The sequence below is a fragment of the Pezoporus wallicus genome, unplaced genomic scaffold, assembly GCF_028554395.1.
Source record: "Pezoporus wallicus isolate ANWC-B61680 ecotype Strahan unplaced genomic scaffold, APGP_CSIRO_Pwel_v1 contig_1181, whole genome shotgun sequence".
In the NCBI taxonomy this organism is placed as follows: domain Eukaryota; kingdom Metazoa; phylum Chordata; class Aves; order Psittaciformes; family Psittacidae; genus Pezoporus; species Pezoporus wallicus.
This window is the reverse complement of record NW_026641428.1, coordinates 2,731,455-2,750,742: the sequence shown is the minus strand read 5'-3', so window position 1 is coordinate 2,750,742 and position 19,288 is coordinate 2,731,455. Positions and strand designations below refer to the sequence as shown.

At 35.8% G+C, this 19,288-nt stretch overlaps 1 protein-coding gene across 7 annotated transcripts in view; it reads left to right on the top strand.

The window, feature by feature from the left end:
- Positions 1-9,251: 9,251 nt before the first annotated feature.
- Positions 9,252-19,288, top strand: part of LOC130606984 (sodium channel protein type 2 subunit alpha-like) — a 75,662-nt gene continuing 65,625 nt past the window's right edge. For 5 of the 7 annotated variants that reach the window (XM_057423673.1, XM_057423668.1, XM_057423670.1 and 2 more), the window contains exons 1-3: positions 9,252-9,507; positions 17,729-17,975; positions 18,543-18,796. The gene's annotated coding sequence lies outside the window, so the exon portion shown is untranslated. The remainder of the gene's footprint in view (positions 9,508-17,728; positions 17,976-18,542; positions 18,797-19,288) is intronic. The other 2 variants (XM_057423672.1, XM_057423674.1) reach the window with 2 other exon arrangements.

Here is a 19,288-nt window from a genome sequence, read left to right as displayed (position 1 = left end):
GGGGGGGGGGGGGGGGGGGGGGGGGGGAGGGAGGTGGAAAAATGAGGGGGAGGAAACAAGGAGGCAGCATATTACGTGCTGGCTCCACCTACTGGCAAGGAAATGGGCTCGGCTGGATTCTTACCCTCCAAAACAATTGTAATATAGTTTTTAATTGAGTATTAGCCCTTGATTATACAGCTTCAAAACGAAGTAAGTAGGTTAGGACTGATAAATGTTTAAATGTTTTTAAAAATTGGCTTGAGATTTAATCTGCACAACTTTTTTTCTGTATTGATTGTTTTAATAATGAAGCACTTGGATCCATCCGTATACAAATAATCACAGAAAGCTCGAGGTTCTGCCAGATAACATATTTTACTATGTAACAGTGCAGTATGCTTAATAATAAAGAGGTAATTCTGTATTCAGAACCCGTCACTATGAAGACAGAGAAAATAAGTGTGCCTGCTTTTTTCCTCTTTGATTATTGATTCTGCAAGATATAAATTGCATTTGTAACTTCATTGAAAGCCTCGGGGGGGGGGGAGGGGGGGGGGAAGTTACGTAAGAAAAAAAGAATGAATGCTTGAGTTTAGCCAGGACTGTTACGTTATTGCTCAATAAAGAGCTTTTATGGTGATCTGTTTTACTTATTTCCATCCAAGACTCTCTTCTGTATTTTATATCATCTTGAAACTGCCTTTTGTACTTTGGGTACTATTACTTATGAAAGACAAATATGCAATCTGAGTGCCTCACCCAAGGTGTCTCCAGCCATGATCCCCATGATAACAATGCTTGATTTACTGAAGCATCCCTTATACTTAATAGCTGAGTGTGCCTACTTTTATCTATTTCCTTGACAGTTTTCTGTCACTTATACCTGCTCTGTCACATCAAACAGCTACCAGCCACCTGCATGCAGGACTGGCTCAAAAATTATCTGCTGTGGAGGAAAATTTCATCACACTAAACCATAGGGTTTGGGGAGGAAAATGTGCAAGAGTTACCTAGGAATGGATCTAGATGAAAGCCATGGAATTTTTAATTAGGATCCATGATCTAATGCATCACAAAAAACAGTAACATCAACACAAGGAAGTTGCTGGAGAGACTATCCCTTTCAGTAGCAACTCATATTTGTGTCAATTTAAACCATTCATTACAGTTATCACAAACCCTTGGAGGGTTTGTTCTTCAGGAAAAAGATCAATTTCCATGCTTGTTCAATCCCTACAATGGGATTCTGGACGATGAAGGAACTCTGAAGTACTAAAGTAGTTCAAGTAAAGATAATAATAGATCAACATACCTATTGTGTGAGCATGGGCTGAGTGTTTTAGAAATATTATTGTCACAAAAAATATACTCTAATTTGAACTCGATTTAATGATATTTTTGCTGTAAAATACTCTTTTATATTTAAAAAAATGATATTCATACCTGGAAAGAGGACTTCATTGGAAGGTATAGTAATATAAAAGTCTAGTGATATGACAAGGGGGATGGCTTTAAACTGAAAGAGGGTAGATTTAGATCAGACATTAGTACAAAATTCTTTACTATGAGGTTGATGAGACACTGGCACAGGTTGCCCAGAGAAATGGTTGCCCCACTCCCGGAGGGCAGGTTAGGTGCAGTGTTGAGCAACCTAGTCTACTGGAAGGTGTCCCTGCCTATGGCAGGGGTTTGGAACGGGATGATCTTTAAGGTCCCTTGCAACCCAAAACGTTTTGTGATTCTATGATTCTACAGCCAGTTTTCACACTACCGAGGGCGGTGGGCTCTGTCCATGGTGCTGAAGCGCATAGCGGCGTCCCACGGAGACTTGGCACTTCAAAATGCCCGGAGTGCAACGTGGGTGTAACTTGAAATACTGTTGAATATACTTTAACAAATTTGTATACATATGGAAATGCACCATGGATGGATACAGGCCTACTATCAGCATAAACTGGTGAAGCTGATATTCTAAAGCCTACTTCCACTAAAGCTTTCACTGAATTTACTTTTCACAAAACGATCATTTCACCAGAATACCTAACATTAAAGTTTTGAATATTAATTTAACCTACTTCAGAAAGCAAACAAGAATTTCTAAGCTTTCTAAAAAAAAAAAAAATCCAACCAGAAAAAAAAAAAACAAAACCCACACCCCAAAGATCATTTGAATTAATAAAATCTGAAGAGTTAAAAATGAGATAGAAGTGTTTCAAGAGATTTGGAGATTGTATGACTATTACTTTTAACAACACTAATATAAAATTCTTAGCTGTAGAATAACCATCTAATTAAAGGAATACTGGGAAGAAACATGGATTTCAGCTTCATTATAAATACTATTTTCTCTCTCCCGAACTCTGAGAAACTTTTATTTTTTAATATATTCTGTAATCTTAATCCTTCCACAGTCTATTACTTTCTCACTTTTTTTTTTTAATTTGTGATAATTACATAATAATGGCAAAACTTGTTGGCAAAGATAGCTTTGCTTTTCTATATCCCCTGTGAAGAGTACAATGATAATGAAAGATGATGGTAGTATCTCACATACACCATAATAAAATGCCACAAGAACTCAAAGACAATAAAAAATTAACCATTGAAATTCACAGGAATTTTCTATTTTCTTATAAAACCTGGATTTGTCAGTTGTACAAACTCTCCCAGTTACACATTTGTGAGAAAATAATTTTTTTTTCTAGGAAAAATTCAGAAAAGCACTGTGAGAATCACAAATTCCAGTAAAACTCTCAAAACTGATTCTAAATCTATTAAAGCTCTCCAGCAACAGCTACAAACATGGTTTATTCTTGGTTTTATAAATCCATATTAGTAGTAACTACATAGGAATGAAAATAAATATCCATTGAACAAATCTAGTTTTCTGATCTTTTTCAAGTGTCTTAAAGCTGAGATAGCTGGAAGACTCTTTCTGCTTATTCAACCATGCTGATAGAGCTCATTTCTACCAGAAATTTCTCTTTGCCTCTCAGAGCATGGCTAACAGACATCTGCATAAAAAATACCCATTCTATTAAATCATGCAAAAACATTTGCCCAGAAGAGATGGAGTAAAAGGTCAAACTCCAGTTTCCACAGCACATGGGATGTTAAGCCTAAGGAGCAATGCCAGTAGCTATTCTGGCCAACCGACACTTATCGACGCCTGTCCTTTACATGCCTCAAAGACATAGCTATTTCACATATTTAGAACCCTTACTTTTCCTTTTTTTGTCTTGTTTGTCCATAAATCTATCCCTTCCACCTGGGGGCCGGAGCACCTCCCATATGAAGACAGGCTGAGAAAGTTGGGGCTGTACTGGCAATGCTCCAGGTGAGGTCTCACAAGAGCAGAGTAGAGGGCAGGATCACCTCCTTCGACCTGCTGGTCACGGTCCTTTTGATGCAGCCCAGGATACGGTTGGCTTTCTGGGCTGCAAGTGCACACTGCCGGCTCATGTTCATTTTCTCATCGACCAACACCCCTAAGCCCTTCTTCGCAGGGCTGCTCTGTATCTCTTCTCTGCCCAACCTGTAGCTGTGCCTGGGATTGCTCCGACCCAGGTGTAGGACCTTGCACTTGGCATGGTTAAACTTCATGAGGTTGGCATCAGCCCACCAGTTTTTTACCTCCACCTTAGAAGGAAGACAGCTTTGGAACTTAAAAGATTTCTGAACATATTTCTAAGTAATGAAAACTATTTGGTCTTGATAATTACTTTAGAAGAAGAGAATATTTTAAATCATGTTCAAAATATCTTCAAAATGTAAAGCCAGTCATTTCTTGGCTGCCGGGGGCTAACCCTGAAGTCACTTTTAATGACCAATGGGGAAGACAGATTTGAAAAGGAATGCGTACAAAAGTTTTTGGAAGGATCTATCCCTTCCATTTTTGCTCTCTGAGACATTAGTATGCCTATAGTCAGAACCATTAAGTCATTAACTAGTGCTTACTTCACGATTCAGTGCACCAAACAGTTGAAATGTTCTGTATCTGTATTTGCTGGAAGCAGATCAAGGTAAAGTTATTTTTCCTTAACATATTAGAGTCTATTGTTTGAAATTTTGTATCATCTCTCTCAGTGTAGTATATTTTCACGGTTTGATTATAAAGGTACTATTTTTAGTGCAGATAACTGCTAGGCATACTGTGAGATGCAGAGAAATTTTCTAATGCAAACTCAACTTGGCAAGCATATATTGTTAAACAGAGCAATTCTTCTAGGCATTCCAGCTTTTAAAGACTACCAAATAAATAAATCATAACTTGAGGTTTGCTTAACAAAACCTCCCCTCTCTCCAAGTGATGATTACCTTTCATCTGACCAATTAAACCACATGACTCAGTAGCAATAAATGGAATGAAAACATATGAATGCAATCTCTCTGTTTATAGGTGTCCTGGGAGAACATTATTAGATTTTGTTACTAGCTCTGAGAGCACTACTGCACTTGTTGCTGAGGTATCATTTAATTCATTTGTCCACCTCTTAAAATCTGTCTATCTGAAGTTGTATTTATTCACTCTGAAATTGCTTGCTTGCATTTCCTCTTTGTTTATTGGTCTGGTCATATACATATAGTAGCTTCTTTTGAACATAGTCTGTGTCCTGTGAATATATAGTGCCTAAAATAATAGCTTCCTAGTCCTGGATGGCTTCTTTGGACATTACAAGGAAAATTAAAATACTTCTTTAGCCTTGTTCTTTACAGCATGTCTGGCTAAGAAAATTAGTTTATTATATACCCCTTTCTGAAGTCAGGAATTATTATCTTAATTTCATAAGTGAGGAACTGAGATACAAACGTATGTTGTGTTCACGAAGTTACACAAGAAGCTTGCAAGCCTTAGGTACTGAATTCTTATTATCTGAGTTAGCACCTGCTCCCTGCTCTAGCTCTTATTACTCACATAAATATCTAGTGTTTTTCAGGATCCTCCTAAGCTATTGGCTTGTCTATCTCTAAGTTCTTAAGGTATATTATATGTCATGCAAAAAAGTATTTCCTTATGCATTAGTCGCTTTCTATGACTCTCCTGTGTTGTGCCAAAATAGACATTGAAGCAAGATTAACAAGATTAGGAGGAACGCTGCTTCTAGCACTCAGAAATTCCTAAACTTCTGAGGTGGCGGCAGCAGATGCTGTGCCTACTACATTCTAGAGAATAGAAACATCTAGCACATATATGGGGGGAAAGCTACATCTTTCCTAATAACCTATGAATCTTTTCACCAGCTCTCTTGCTAAGTAGTTAACAATGCCCGGTGAAGTTGTTGTGGGGCTCCTGCAACCAACTAGGCCCACCTCTTGCTCCAGCATCACTGTCATTAGAAAAAAAAATGTTTTTTTTTCACCATTTATTTTATCATCATCTGCTGCTAATGATCTTAAACTTAGAAACCTGTGACACTGGGAACTGTTAGACCACTGACTAAACACATATGAGTCTCACATGATGATCTGATTTATTCAAAACATAGGTACACAAGATCCTTACTCTTTCTACATATATATATATGTATATATATATATATATACACAAAGTATAACATATATATAGTTTATATATCATGTGAGTATTTTATGACATCTCTAAGGTGAGATTGTTGTGTACATTTTGCTCAGCTCATAATTTATAATTGTGATTGTAGTCATGTGAATGACAGGAAAGTTGCATCTAGAGGTCAATATTTGGACACATATGGAAGGTGGTTGGGGTGGTTTATCCTTTGAGATGTATTTTAATTCATTTTTACTAAACATTTGGAATTACTGGGACAAAAGCCATTTGTGTATGGCCTTCGTATTGTTTTCGACGAGTAGGAGGGGTCTAAACTATTATATAATAACATTAATGTTAAAACAATTTTGCTATAACTGAAAGCTACAACCATTAACATACAGATTGCTGATCACGTATCTTTTTTGTGACATTATTATGTGTATCTTATAGCAGATAATTTTTCAGATAGTATGCTCCGTGGCCTGTTAAAATATCTAACCATCAAAGGCTTCAGTTATTATGAAGTCCTTATACTTTTCTGCGATCCTCTACAGAGAGAATTTTGTGATATTACTGATGATACAGGGAAGACATGGACTTTACACATACCCTCAGGCCCTTCTTTACCCCAAGAAGTTCTGCAGTTCTGTATCATTTGACTGCTTACCACATTTGCATTTCCTTTCGCAGATTTGAAATTCTACATGTGTAACCCACAAGTTTTTGAATAAAAAGAAACTGTAGAAACTCTTTTGCAAGTCTGCCACTGATCTTCCTTAAATGTTAGACCAGATTCTTCTATTGCAATTGAGTGTACTGCCTTCCCTAAATTTTGCTTATCACCCTATGAGGCAGTCAAATAAAAATAGATTCTCAAGTAAAAGTACAGTTTTTAAGCTGAAAAGCCACTATGTCAGGTCCATGGCTTGTAAATACGCATTAGTAACACTGGTATAAAATTTATTACAAGCAATTTTTTCATTCCTCACTCTAGAGACAAAAGGGAGGAAAAAAGAAAGAAACCAAAGGTTTATACTCTTATATCAGCCAGTCTTGAACTTGAATTAAAGTCAGATCCATCAGACTTAGCTAAATACTGCGTTAGGTCACTTTCATAGGCTAATACAGATAAGCAGTTGAAGGAATAGATATGACAGAGTGTCTTGTATTTTGCTGCCTTTAAATACATGTTAATGTTCACAAAAGTGCCTGAGAATTACTAAAGAGAATTATTGTCCAAAAAAAATGGTATTAACCAAACAAAATACTTGATGCTGAAACAAGCATTGCTGAAAAGTTACATGTGAGCTATGTACAGGACTTGCCTTTATATTACGAGTCCTCATACAAGGCCTGCATTCATTCATGTTTAACACTTCAAAATCATTTTTCTCTTTCTTCAACATTTCTGTTTCAGCTGTTTAGTTAAAAGTGACTGAATAGCTTTGCATTTATTCACTCATTACTGAGAGCATAACTGCACCTGGGGCAGGATTCCCAGACAAACGGATTATTTAAAAATGTCAAGGCTTTTCAAGTTATATTTTTAAATGCAATTTCAGAAATGAACTTTCAGTGATGATTCAGTAAAAGTTATACTAATAATTTGGATCGAAACAAGTGCCAGGCTGGCGTTGTTATAAATTACTTTTGTCAAAGCAGTCTATTTGTAGTTGTCTTTTGAATGACCTCTTCTGATTTTCATATCTGGTAGTTGACTGTTCAGTGGGATCTAGTGAGGCAGAGGAAAGGAGGGAGAGGGATTTTGTACACATGAGCATGTACACATTTGATATACATGGTATGTACCGCATATATCTTTCTTACATTTCCAGAAGAAACAGATTCAACATGTATAACCCATCCTTAGCTACAGTGTTATGAGATGATGCTTACATTTGGACTATGACATAAAGACCTCCTGAAGAAAACTTCCAAAGACCACTAAGAAAAATTTTTAAGATTAAAATAATAGTAATAAAAATAAATGTAGCATATAAGCAAGTGAAAGTCCTATCCAAGGACGTGATTTGATTTTCAAAACACAATTCAGTTGCAAAACAATGTTCCTAAGCAGTTTAAAATCAAGGCACCAGCCTCTGTTTATTCTTGGGTTAGCTAAATTAACATAATCCTATGAAAGCAAACCCAATGCTCTAGAGACAATGCACATTTTTTTATTAAAAATAAATTCCTTCTTAACTTCCGCAAGTTTGAAAATGTAAATATTAAAATAAAAGAGAGAACAAATCTTTCTTTTTTTCCCTTAAAAAACTGTGCTATATGTTCACACCCACAAAGTCTCTTTGAAATAAAAAGGAGGGATTTTCTTGTACAGTGTGATCAGGATTGTCCTCATGTGCTCTGGTTCTACATTAGGGTTCTACAAAAACAAACAAGGGAAGTAATGCAGCTGCATTTGCAATGTGGGAGCTCATCTCTTTTTCTTAATATACAGAGATTATCTGTACATACAGAATGCATACATTTGAAAACTTATTTCTGTTTACTGTTATTAGCCAAATTCAGGAATTTGGTATTTGTATCTGTCAAGCATACAGAAAACTTAACTGAAATTAAAAGGACTACTAACAAATTGACAGAAATGTTTAAGGATTGTAGTTTAAGTATGCTAATTTGAATAGGGATTTCTCTATGATACTGGAGAAAAAAGACATCATCTGTATGCAGTTGTCACCACTGCTGCTGCTTTGTGTAGTTGTGATTTGGTAGCGGCCTTCAGGCTGGATATGTGATGGCTGCCCTGGAGTCCTCACATCCAAAACAATGTATGTGACTGGTGGGACAGAGAATGGGGCTCTCTCTAGACACTACTGAAGAGCTACTGAAAGAAAATACAGACTACCGAAGAGTAAAATATTCATTGTCTCCTATACTCTTTCTTCTTGCTGTGTGGAATAATGTTTGTTCATTAAATCCCACATGACTGAACAAAGTCAGTAGGTTGATTTTAAATTGGTTGGGAACTGTAGTGATCTCTAACCCAAGGCTATGAGTTAATACATTACACACACTTGCTGACATTGCTCAGCATTTCTACAGATACAATACTCCTCAAACTGACATGCAGGACAAAATATGTTGCCTGAAGCACGTTATTCACTCAATGTTGTTGCCCATGGACCAGGCAATGTTGGAGCCAGTGCTCTAGTAATTCTTCCCAGGATGGCTAGAGGAATCCTAGGTAAGCACATGCCCAGGAATGCTGTCTAAGGAAAGACTTTGAGCTATGTTTTTTACATAAGCATACTACATTTTACAGACATAAAAGAAATTAACATAATGCCAAAAATGCATAGTAGTATTTAATGGATAACACAGTATCAAGATGCAAGTTCAGCATACACAAGTTAGGGGTGCAGTCAGTGTCTGTGCTCTGGTATTTACACAGTCCTCTCTTCCCACGGATTTTTAAAGGAAACAGCACATTTCAAACTAAATTCTCTGCTGAATGCATATAGACATCTGGCTTTAAATTTAATTATTTTAAGAAAAAATCTTTAAAATGGTGATCCAATAGTCAGTGTGGGTTTGTGGGCTGCTCTGCTGCTTGCTCGGAGGAACTTACTACACGGGAACTGGTGGATGTGTAGGTCAGAACAAACTGGGATAAAGGCGCCTCAGAAACTGATGCATTGTACGTTTTGATTCATTATCTTTACCAGTAGGTGGAGCTGCCACGTTAGGTGCTGCGTTTTTTTCACTTCTGCTCCCCCTCCATTCCCCCACCCTTCACCCCCTCCTTCTCCTAATAAGCTGTTTTCTGATATATGTTGGGTACCATAGAGTGAGACTGAGAACAGGAAGCGGAGGCAGAATCAGGGAGGATTCTGGAAAGGTCTCTGTGTTTTCTTTTTCACTGAGAATACAGAAATTATAAATAATTAGTAAAGCTTTGTGGATGGAAATCTGGACTATTTCAGGAGGAGACATATATTATCACATTATTTTTGGATGCTTGGCGTTGCAGTGATTTGTCATTCTCTTTCAATCAGGTAAGCTGGCAAAACATTTCATTGTAGCCATAATAAATCTTAGCAATATGATCTTTCCCACATTTTGGAATCAGATTTTACCCTCTGGTCTGCTGTTAAGGTAAAGCCAAAGATGAAATGGGGAATTCAAAGCCATTTTGTACTGTCTGATTGTGATAATGGTGTGATTTTTTTTTCATTTAAACTCGTTAAATCTGGTATCTGGCCTTGTACTCTTAATGTGATGTTATGATGCAGTAGTCTTACTCTCAAAATCAGATCATTTTGTAATCAAGGTATACTAAATTAATTCCTGGCATTTTACAGAAGTGACCTTGTTTCCTAGTAAGAAAAATCTGGTAATATTCAGGCTCAGGAACAGCAGGTCTCATAAGATTCTGATGATCCAGAAATAAAATCTATGTGGTTTGTTACTGCTATTTTCAATATATATATATTGTATTTGAAGAAATTCTCTTATTGGCTGGATTTTGTAGAAGATCTATAAGGGATTTTTTTCTTTCTGTGCCATTTTTTTTGCACTGCTGCGTGTCTGTGTGTATGAGAGAATGGGCTCACCAACTGTTAATTAATCAGAGGTCCACACTGATGATACAGTTAAAATTTTGTCTGTAACATTACTGTCTTAAGTAATATATGCTTCTTAGTAGGAACATTTGAAGAAATCAGCACAAGAATTATTATAATTCTTCATGTTATTGTCCATTTATCTATTGTCTCATTCATTGTTATCAGTAATAATTAAAGCTGTCAGTTATTGAAGGTAAAAGGAAAATGTCAATTGAAGATCACTTTGATACGTGAATTCTGTTTTCAGTAGTGATTCTACAGGCACACGTTAACATTAAAACTATATGTGTTATCATAGTATCAATTTAGGAATTATTTCCAAGAGAAAACAGTAGAAATAAAAAAATGCCAAAAAAATAGGGAGTGCACTGTTTACAAATCACATCTCGATCCATATAAGAAAAAGAGAGCAGGATTGGCTCTCAGGTGGTACTCAGAGTAGCAAGTGAGGCCTGTACCTGAAGTAGGTATATTAAAGGGTAAGGTTTTTAATTTGTATTTTTTACAGTGCCAAATCAATGTGTCTGTGATGTCCTTGTATAACTTCAAAATAATTAATAATAATGATCGTGTTTGTTTTTAAATATACCATGTTTGTGCTTTCCTAATTGATTTGTCAAGAAAACAGTTTCAGACTTTTTAATTCTAACAGTTTAATATTTAATTTTTGCTCTCTTGCACATCTCCATTTTGTGAGGAAAGATTGTTAAAGTCTAGAACGTGAGTTGCTGCAGTAATCTGAAGCCTCACGGCACCTGTTAAACAGATATGTTGTTTATTAGGCTTGATATTTATAGAAGTGATGCTTGTGTTGTTAGCCTATGTTTTTTCCTCTAATGAGCAGAAGAGCTCATACTGATTTTCTTTGCTGTGCCAATTAAGCTCAGCATTGTAAATTTCTGTTTAGCTAATGCTAGATGCAAGCAGAGGTAAAGACTTTTTCATTGGAGAACATTAAACAATTGCCCTGTGCCCTCTCAGATTCTGTTGGAGTGGTAGTTTGGTCATTTCCATTTATTATCAGGTAACCTGGAGTGGAGAGGGATGAAGGGAAAGGAGAAAGGGTAGAAAGTATGGGGATTTAAATCAATATTGTGACAACACATCTTGTGTTTTCACCTCTTTTTCTTCCTCAGATAGCATTACGTGAGTTAATTTGTACCTTATGAAGATTAGGCACGGAGATAAATTTATTTGCCTTCAGAAGAATAAGGATTTTAGAAGCAAAAAAGGATGGTGGGATGTAAGATGGAACTTTCTGACTGGTGCTCTGACTGGTTCATTTCCTTCTGCTGCTCACATTCTCAGCCCTGTACAATTTGTTATGTGTATGCTATGTATCAATTACATTGCTGGAGTCCCACAGCTTTTGATGGATCAGAGACGAGCAGATACTAGGTCTTTGTAGAAGGGAGGAAAGGTATGACCTTGTTCTCTAAAGAGAAAATCCTGGCTCTTCTTACCCATATGTTGTTCTTGCCAAAAGGTGACAAATGAAAAAATTGCTTGAACTCTGCCTGATTTAAACCTATTAAGGAAATAAATGCAACTTTCTGATATTTTAGTACTGTACTTGTTAAGATATCTATTTGTTGAACCCTGAGAATTACTATTGAAAATAAGTTTCAGGAAGTTGCATTTACTTGTTCTTTATCAGGAAATTCTAGTTAGAAGTTAGAAACTTAACTTTCAAAAGTCTAATTAGCTTATTTGCCATTCAGTGTAACTCTTCTATTTTTTTTTTACCTTATAGCTGCTAATCAGTAATAGATGCTGTTACCATTTGCAGGGAATGGTTTTTTTTCATCCTCACATGAATAAATGAAAGGTTTAAAATATCAAAATAAAATTGATGCTCACTAGCTGAGACTACTTACAGAGCAAAAGTACACACTCTGAGCCGTGGCTTTAGTGAATCTATCAAATCACATGTCAACAACCATAAAATCCATCTATAGGAAACTGCATCCCCTTCACTGGAAAGCTGCTGATACTCATTACAGATACACATTAAAGCTTTGAAGCACATTGCCAATGGCATCTCTAAGTTTGGTATTAACTGCTCTCCCATAGGACCTAGACATTGGAACAGGTATCTTACAACCAGTTCACCTGGTTTCATCAAAATTTTCTTTATGAACAACTGGAATACCTAGTATATTACTGTGATGGTGTTACTGCTTGGTTTTCCTTGTCTTATGACAGAGGGAGTAGGGGTAAGAGCAGCTCAGGCAGGGACTCTATTACTTCAAAATATAAATATAGAGTAGGAGCACCATATGCTCTTGAGTAACCGTAATGTGAGTGTATTACCACTGTAATCCCAAAAAGGAGTAAGCAAGTTAAATACTAGGTCACAGTAGTATCTGTTCCCTCATTTGTTCATTATCAATCCCAAAATTATTTCTTTCCAAAAAAAAAAAAGAAAAAGAAAAAGCCAAAAGCACCAGCCAACTGGTGCTCTTAAACTGGTCACCAGTCTTTGTAAGGTTTTCCTACAAATAAAATACTGTTCACTTGCTCGAACAACTAAGACAAATCATGGAACATGTTTTACGGTTAAAAATGCAACTAAAATGTTAAAATTTAATTAAAGAGCTTAAGCTTCTATGAAGCTTTTTCACATGTAAAAACTTTGAGGAAAAGGTTATTTATGCTCAGATTAATTATATGTCTAGTTATTAATTCTTTATTGCTATTGATTTCTCTACCGAGTAGTTCTACTTAGGCTAGTATAATCATAGAGCTACCATGTGCACAGGTCCCTTTTTCAACCTGGAATTTGTTTTTCCTGATGCTTTTCTGGATTCCTGACTATTGGTTTGCTGGATGTCAGATATCCTTATCAAATGATCACGTTTTGAAAATGTATGTATTGACTGTGTAGTCCGTATGCAGCAAGCCTGGCCCATCCCAGATTTATCAATTGCATACGCGCTGTACTGTTGAGCTACCTGCTTAGCAAAGCTGATGTTTCACATGTGTTGTAAGTTGCTACATATGTATAGATCAGCTGAGCAGCACATAGAGCTGTGCACCATTTCCTGAATAAAAGCATGAGGAACACTAGTAAATCTGAAAGGATATCACAAATGCCAGTATGGAAAATGGCTGAGAAGAGTATCTGTACTATTGGCTCTGTGACCCCTTCAGTATACCCCAGTATAATCACTTAACAGGAAGAAGAATTCTGAAGAATTAAAATGAGCAAGGAATAAAAGGAAATTATTTGTTCAGAGGAAGAATAGTTCCCTCTATGGATATGTATATAGGTACATATATCTCACTATGTGGCCTGGCTACCTACTCATTGAGGAAAAAACTGCCATAATTTCTCAGAAATCATGTCCTTTCTCTGGCTGGTAGTCCTGGGATAGAAGCAGAAATTACATGAACCCATGTAGTCTGAATTTGGCCAAACATGTCCCAGATTTTTGCCTACATTGGTTTGAGTTTCCTTGAAAGTCTGCCCTTTCTTATGTGTAGCTGTATTATCCTTTAATATTTGGACACACTAAGGAATTCCAGATTTACATTGATTAAAAATATACTCTCAGGAAGCCAAAGTTCTTGGTCTAATTTTAAGTATGTCCAAATAAGTTTTCAGATATTAAATGCACTGTCTTAATAAACAACTTTCACTGCCTTTTCAAAAGCCAGTCACAGAATATAACTGTGGAACAGCACCAAGACTTTGGTACAAGAATATTTTTATCCCCTTTTATTCATATTTGAAATATATGTGTGGCCATCTTGGAAACCTGAAGGTGAATTTGCCTCTGTTCCACAGAGGATTTTTTTTTTTTCTCAGATGCAGTTAACATGATACCAACTTGATTTCCTTGAGTACTGAAATTTCTCTGCAGTTACTATTGTTAAGAGCATTTACTTTGAATGTGTATGTGATTGTGCAATGGTTAAGTAAAAAGGATCAAGCTGGTAGACTATATGATTAGGATAGTAAGCCATAGGAATGACAAAACCCCATATATTTTAGAAAAGTTAACCTAACTCCACAGTGACAGTCAAAGCAAGATATTTTTCACCACAGATAAATATCTATTAGAACAGATATTTGAATGTGTTTTCTTTAGAAAAGCACTGTTTTGAGGGAAGGAATTCCCCAAATTTAAACTGTTGCAAAAAAATTGAGTTTCCTGTGATAACTTCTATGTTACAGAGGGAGAGCCCTTTTAAATGAGTGAAGGCATATGCTTTAATATGCCCTGCCAAGGAGCAAGACACATTGCACTCATCACAAACAGCTTTGAATCTTTTTCAAAAATTCTGTTTATTTTAAAGCCCAGTCATTTGTACAACTTGTGTACAACAGATGAAAGCGAAAGTGCTAGGGTTTATGGTAGGAGAGGCAATCCATTTATGATGTTATTTTAGGTCTGAGCAGAATAAACTTCATGGCAGAAATAAGTAATCTCAAAAGGCCCCAGTAGTCCAGTGTCTGATTTAACTGAAAGAGGGCAATCCTCATATTTACTTTCATTCGGATGAAGTGTCTAAAGAAAAGCCTATCACTAATATTTAAGGCCAAAATGTTGCTATCAAGAAGCCTGGCCTGAGACACAAGTTCTGACCAAAAGCAGTATAAAAAAAGTTCAACCTGTGTTAGGAAGGAATTTCCTCCTACTGAGTGAATTTGTAACTGAGTATTAAAGGAGTCTTCCTGAAAGTTTTTTACTAACAGCTGTTTAAGTTACTTGCCATGTATTTCCTACATATCAACTCGCTTTAGTTTGTGTTATAAGAGGAAGAATACTAAAATTCTAGTAGCTGCTATAACACTTTCTGTAGTGTATATTACTTAAAGCCATAGGTCTCTAATTAGCACAATGTTTCATTAGTATACTTAAAGTTCAGCATTACAAGAGACACTTTTTAAAGGGGTTCTAGAACTTGTAACTCATAGGCTTTGCTCTTTTGGATTTATTACATGCATGTAGTGACTAGATCAAAGTCATATTTCCATAATCCATTTGGAAAACATTCCAAATTTAGGGCTTGGTTAAGTTTCAGTAGGAACTACCATGATATCTGAAGAAATCATGTACATTTTTCATACGCTGTGTTAAACCACAGGCATAAAGCACTCTATTTACATGCTGACTTTCTGTGCATTTTGCTCCTTGTGTAGGAACGCTCACATTCAGTTTAGAATTGTATGTAAGCCTCTCAGCCAGAAGTTCCAATTCTTCCCTTTTCGTTTCCTAGACAACTGTCAAAGTCTAAATACAATCCATTAATCTTGTGCTATACAGTTTATTCTTTCATATTTTGTATTGATCAGTTTCTGGGGCTTAGTAAGACTAGGAAAGCACATGTTCCAGCTGCATGGTTCTTAATGATTCGGTTAATTTTCTGAGTTCAATAATTTGTTATTTTTTTCTAGGTTTATAAGCAATGTTTTCTGTTACAAATGCATTTTCATAAGTTTCCATGGAAAAATTTAGAAAAGAGTATTGCTTTTCAAACAAAGCTTGTTTTTTTGTTTTGTTTTGTTTTGGGTCGGCTTTTTTTTCCAAAGCAAAATAGATACTGTGATGTATTTAGGTATTGCTAACTGATGCTTTATTGTGACTTCTTTAATTACCTCCATACCAATCAATACTGATGTGTGTTCCAATGTTTCACTTGTCAGCACATTTAAATTGTGAGTACAAAAAGCCATAAGGAACTAGTTGAATCTAGATAATGGAGAACATGCAACAGATAATTCTGAATCTGGACAATTAATTTTGTGGATAGCTCTGTCTCCTGTTAATCTAAGTCCAGGTTAACATTTTTATAATCACTTAAGACATTAGATGTCCATATGGTTGCCCACAATTTCCGTTCATTGTCTGGCTTTTGTCTCTAACATGAGATTTCACTTAGTTGAAGCCATCACTGTCATATTGTCCTATAAGGGTCTTTATAAGAGTATCTAATTTCAAATGACCCCATTTGATTTCTAAATCACATTTCAGATGGAGTCACACATCTTGCCACAGGTCAATGTGACAGTAATATGCAACTGTCTTTTCCAGCTCATTATTACATTGAAAGGGATCTCAAGTGTATGAGGATATCGTTTGTAACTTTTTTTTGGAAGCAATATCATATCTCAGAGTTTGAAGGATATTCTAACCAGACTTAAATGCTGATGCCATAGAGGAAGAAGAGTTGAGGCAGGAGTTCCACAGAAAAGAATATATACAATCTGTCCATCAGGAAATACCTCTGACTAGAGCTGAGATTTTACCTACGATTCACTCTTGGAAGCTGAATTGCAATAATCTACCCAAATAAAAATTATTTTGGTCAACATAATAATGCTCTGTTATCACCTTCAACTACAGTAAAACTCTATAATCTATGAACCTGCCTATGAAAATTTCTAGTCTTGGGGTGAGAACTAAAGACATATTAAAAAAAACTCAAAGTATTTTTTTTGAGTATTAAAAATATCTGCATTATGCAGAAAAAAAAAAGCTAAAAACTATATGAGATGAGTTATTAATTGAAATTCTGTAATTAAATTACTCTGCTATGGCCTAGGCCTATTATAAATTCAGGACAAAGGGCTTGCAATAATGCCAACCTCATTCCTTTGCTGTGACTACCATTGATAACTACTGTACTACAATGATGTATAGCATTAGTAGTTACAAAGCTGTATCTCCTATCTATTGGAGATACAGGCAGTACAAAGAGACATGGATATAAAAAACAGGGAGGTGGAGACTAAGCTTACATGTGAAAAAAGGTTCTCTGCATTGTGCTGTAACTCGAAATACAGATGTATTGAAATACCCTGCACTGCTAGTGTTATTAACAATTTTCACATGAAAGATGAATTCCTCATTTTACATTTTGTAAACTGGCAAATATTTTAACAGCTGGATAGAAGTTACACCCCCTCTTTTGAAATCAAATGCATATGAATGCTTAATATTATTTAAATTGAAATTAAGACTACTCTTTTATTAGGAATCTATAGTATCCCTTTCATATTATTTTAAAACTTTCAAGCAATTGCACTTACACATTATTTGCATTGTATCTGACCATGAGATCAGATTTCAGCCACAGTGCTACTTCAGAAGCAGAAGCCAGATGCACCCAATAGGCAAAGGGTTGGGGAAATCCTCTACATAGCCCCAGGGAAAGCTGCATTCAGTGTAAAATATGCATTGGTGGATAAGTATCATTGGTGGCACTATGAGAGTCATTATCCCCTGAGGTTAATGCTGGAGACACAACTTTCAGATGTCTTCAGTGGAGCCTCTCCAGTAGTGACTCACCACAGTAAGCTGTGCTGAATCAGTGTCTTACTGATACTGAAAATGACCAGGACTTTGAAAGAGTTTGCTGTTGGCATGACCTTATGTTATGTTATTAAGCAAATAGAAGCTCTAATTGTGGTACAACTTATTTCATCTTTGGAAAAATGTAATTCTAGTTTAATAGTAACTGTTAGTAGGTAACTTCTAGGTTAGTTTTTGTAATGTATTTTCTGCAGGAGTTCTTGGAGATCTTCTATCTTTATATACAAAAGAAGCAGTGGTCTACTCAAAAGCTTTTGCTTTCTGTTTTCCCACCTTCTGTGTACTCTTTGACCTGTTCTGTGTCTACACAGATTTTTCTTTATCTACAGGGTTTCTACAGTGGCTGCTCATTCTCACTGTATTTGGAGGAAAATATTATTAAGGGCTGCTATGGCAGGAGCAGAGACCTAAAAAAGGGGGATATCTTCTTTTTCTTTTCTTCTCTGGGAGTAAAAACAAAATAACAATAACATAAAGAAGTACAAAAAGAGCCAGAGTATCTAGCTCAATCAATAATAAATGTCTCAAAGACATCTCATCTCAATTACAATGGCTGAAGACTAAAGTTTGCAAGTTGTAAGTAGACTGTTTAAATAACTAAATACTCAGATTATTAAAGCTTTAAAGACTAAGGAAGACAACACCAACCTTTGGTGAGCTCTTGTAATGACGCAATATTTAAATTGAAGAGATTGTCTTTTCCTGCTACACATTGCTCCAAGTGGAAGAAAAATTTTGTCCACAGAAAAGAACTTTTATACTGACTTTCTCTAAGATAAAAAACATGAAGAAGTATCCATATTTTCATGAAATACAGGCTGAATTAACTGCTATTCCTGATTAAAGACAGTAAATCCAGTGGGGAGGAATGATAACGTTGTGCAGTTCCCTAAGTGACAAATGAGGACACTCCCATCAGCCCAGGCACTGTTATTCCATGTCTACTAATGACTGCATTAGTATCTATAAATCTCAACAAGACCCATTTTTTCCTTTTAATTAAAGCATGCATGTAAAAGAATAAATTGATTTTTTTCACTCATATAATTTAAAGAATATTCCTTAATGCACTTTTGGTCTGTATTAGGTTTTGTGGACTAACCCATGTTCCACCCTGCTTTTCCTACATCTCTTTGCTCTTAGGTTGCAAAAATGTATCTACATCAATATGTAGACTTATCTTTGTCTACCACAATTACTTCTGAGAAGCTTTGGACACAGGAAGAAAGAATGACAGATTCTTGAAGAAACTTCTGTCTTGAAGAAGCTTCAGCTCCCAGGGAGAAACTTTTATTACCAGTTCCATTTTCTGCTAGAAATGTAGCCTTTTTGTTTTCATGATAGCAAAAGATCCAGTGGCTACTTTCTGAGATTTGGCATTTCTTAGAAAAAGAAAGGTAAGACTATCTTTTCTTCTCAGCCATAAATAATGTTTCGCTTCATAAGATGGCTGTTAGATATAGGACAATGTATCTTCACTAAAATATCAGTGAGAAAATGAAATTATCATCTTTAGTAAAGTCTAGCCGTAGAAATTCGTGTTACATGTATTGTATCTATTTTTCATTAGAAAGTAAGGATCCTTAACGTTGGAAGGTATTTGCAAAATATTAAACAAATACTGTATTACAATTGGGTTGATGGGCCAAGAAAGAGACCCTTCCTCTTCCTCTTAAATTGCATATAGTTTTCATTTGGCCACCTTCAGGTTTCTCCAATACTTCAAGTAGTCACACTTGATCTCTTTTCACACCTTCTCAGGGGCAATTTGTGGTGTTAAAGGAAATATAAGGTGAGCATGCATGTAAAGAATTTTTAGAGATTTTGATCAGTTTTCATAAATAAATGGGTCAAATGATTTTTTTCAGGGCTCTACAACTTGCAGGTAT